The 3347-nt window shown below is 35.6% G+C and overlaps 1 protein-coding gene across 7 annotated transcripts in view; it reads right to left on the bottom strand.

Moving 5' to 3' along the window:
• The window catches only part of samd12 (sterile alpha motif domain containing 12), a 114392-nt gene that overhangs the window by 93774 nt on the left and 17271 nt on the right, over positions 1-3347 (bottom strand). The gene's annotated exons all lie outside the window — the stretch shown is intronic.

Raw genomic sequence — 3347 nt, 5'->3', positions numbered from 1 at the left:
CTGGACGGGTTGAAGGATGAAGGGGAAAAAATAAACCAAGAGGAAAAAAGAAAATTCGACATTTTCAACTGAAACCAAAAAACTTAACCTAAACTGTACGTAATTTGGTAAATTTGTAACAATGTGAGAGAATGACCCTGACAGAAAAGTGTGTAAAAATTTAAAAAATGACGAATAAAAGTCTGAGTAATGACCGTTTTCAAATTATTTCACATTGAAACAGCCGGATGTCCACTAGATGGCAGCAGATGGTAAGAAATAGTAATCCACATCATGGTCCAATATCTATAAACCTGTCACAATAAGCAATTAATCGCATGATAAATGAAACTGAAGTCAATAATTTCCATTTTGATCAATAGTTTCAAGGGCAATTGTGTTTACAGAGACACCATTATCCATTTTATTTATGGTTTCTGTTGTGTGTGGTTTTAATTTCTGTTTTATTTGCCATTTCTGGTTGTTTTGTTTTGGATATTTAAAAGATCTTCCATTGTTGAGTCTTTTCTTTTTCTACAATTAAAGTTTATTGATGTTTGAGAGAGCAAACTTGCATTATTATGCCATTAATATATTTCTTGAAAATTGTTTAAAAAACAAAAACATGTTTCATCACAATAATAACAGAGACAGAGTTGGTACGAGCTGTCAATATCTTACGTGTTGATTTTCATTTTGGTGAAACATAAAAAAAATAAACAATATAAAAAGCAAAATATTTCTTTAAAACACACTTGCATCTTTCACTAAAATGCTGGGGAATGTTCTAGTGTTTGCTCAATTTGGCCAAATGCAATTTTTTTATCTTTATTACAAAGAACCTAATATGTTTTCCAAAAGGTTGCAGCGATATGAATGCGTTTCACTGCTTTTATTATTAATATTTTCATCATGTCTAGGCCTGTCCCAATAAGCAATGATTAACTGAATGATAAATTAAAACTAAATTACCGTTTGCATAATTTATCACTCATCTCTTTCCTTTCTCTTTTTACCAAAAACTGAATGATAAAAGTCTTCAGTTTGATGTTTTGGCCTTTTGTTAAAGGACAATTTTGTTTACAGAGACTTCATTAGTTGTCCCTGTTGTTTTGTTTATTCATTTGGATATTTAAAATGTCTTCCACTTCCTGTGTTAAATGTTCATTAGAATTTATTGATCTTTAATAGTGTATTCTTGCATTATTATGCCATTATATTACTTGCACAGCATCTCAAAACAACAATTTTTTTTAATCTCAAATGCTTATTGTCCAACAAAATTTTATTGTAGCAACCATACTACAGTTAACGAATGGTTGTTTACATGCTGTAAGATGATAAAACATAAAACATTCATTGCTTGATAAAGAACAAGAAGAATATCTGGAAATTGTTTGAATCATGTTTTATATAAACTTCCATTATTTTGCCCATTTCACTTTGGAGTATTTATTTTTAGTCCTGGGTCTCTATGAAGCGTGAGGCCAGAACTCTATTTTAGTTTCATCAGGCGGCGAGGCGGACTCAGAACCGACAGCCAGCAGTGTGACTGGTTAACGTCTGACTCAGACCATTTGTCATCATGCAACCTGCCCGCTTGTTCTGAAAGCGCTGGCAGGTTATTTATGAGAAAGCAGGAGGTGAAAAAGAAAAAATCCTTTTCATCACACCTGAAGGCTGCTTTGGTTTCTGCTGCATCTGCGGGTCAAAGGTCAGAGGAGCTGTTGCACATTCTGCTTCACTTAACAAGCCAAGGAGAGTGTGTGCATAAAATTAAAGAAAACATTGAATTTATTCAGTGAAACATAAGATTATATACCAAATATGAACAGTAAAATGTTTGATAAGCTCCGGGTTTATAAAGCTGATAATATTCCAGCTCTGCGTTGGTCAAACACAAAGCAGCGAGTCGGAGAAAAATAGAATTTGAGAGGGATTTCAGTCTGCTTGGAGCAAGTCTAACACAATTTAGATCAAACTACAGCAGCTGTAGTTTGTAGGAGGAGCTGAAGAATCAGATCCACTCTGGGTGGTCCGCTCTGCTCCCCTGAGCACAAACACAAGGCACTGAAATCTGCTGAATCACTTTTTAATTAAAAATATCAGCAGTTCTGCCAGTAGGCAGTTTCTGGATGAACATCAGAGCGAGGACTGTCGCAATGATGACCAATTTTACTGGCCGATAAATTACCCCAGAAGTTATTCTGATAAATGATAAAAGTGGAATCAAAATAACAGTATTAAGTAACATATTGGTAATGGCAATATAATGCAAGAACACATTCTCAAAGATAAATAAACTTTAAATTCTAATGAGCTTTTAGCACTGGTACTGGAAGACATTTTAAACATCCAAAATAAACAAAACATCAAATAAATTAAATTATGTTTTACTCTTTAAGTGGAAGAATTGATGTTTCTGAAACAGCAAGTTTCTAATTATGCAGAAATCATCACTAAACAAATTTGAATACCGTTTATCATGATGCCATTTATTCTGTTTTTGTTGCCAACAATCCAAAACAGAGATAGACGCTCTGCAGAACCTCCATGAGACGGCAGAGTCTCAAACAAATCCGACTTGAGATGCTTTGCACGAAGCGCCGCTTCCTCTCATTGGCTCCTTGTTCCCTCTCTCCTCCATCCCTCCATCCCCCCTTCCTCCCCCGACTCAAATCATGACTGGTGTGCAACCTCGCAGTGGAGGAGAGATGAATTATACATCCTCTGCTAAGGGGGTCTGAACAATGCGATGGGCCGACCACGGGACAGAAGGATGACGAGATGATAACAGGGGAAGCTGGGGGAGAGAGGAAGGACATCTGCAGCGCTATTTTCCTCATTTTAGGCAAAAAGAAAAAGAAAAGAAGGGTGGGCGGCTGGAGGAGGAGAGGATGGAGAAACGTCTTTTTTTAAACAGCAACAGTTGCTATAAATAGCACGATTACATTCTTCCTCTGTTCTCGCTGACACGCGCTGTGAACGCATCACGTCTGCCTTCATTCTTCCACCTTTTCTTCTAATCGACAAAATTTAAAGAAACAGGAAGCGAACGGAGCTGGAAAAATGTCAGAATCCAGAACTAAGTTAAAAGAACTGAATCGCTCTTTCATTGCTGGGTCTACAAGCAACTGGGATCAAATCTGAAAAAGTTAACACCAATAATAACTCCAGTTTATGTGGAATAAATTATCAGAATACATGGATTTAAATCTTACATTTTCAGGCAACAAAATATACGTTTACATGTTTAATAAGTGGCATCTATGCTATTTTTATAAAAGAAAATATTAGATTTCATAAAAGATTTTATTGAAATCTGCACAAACTGGTGAAACGCCATTAAGTTTGATTGTTGCCAATTA

The sequence above is a fragment of the Gambusia affinis genome, linkage group LG14, assembly GCF_019740435.1.
Source record: "Gambusia affinis linkage group LG14, SWU_Gaff_1.0, whole genome shotgun sequence".
Classification (NCBI taxonomy): domain Eukaryota; kingdom Metazoa; phylum Chordata; class Actinopteri; order Cyprinodontiformes; family Poeciliidae; genus Gambusia; species Gambusia affinis.
The sequence above is the reverse complement of the archived record's forward strand: the minus strand, read 5'-3'. Positions and strand labels throughout refer to the sequence as shown.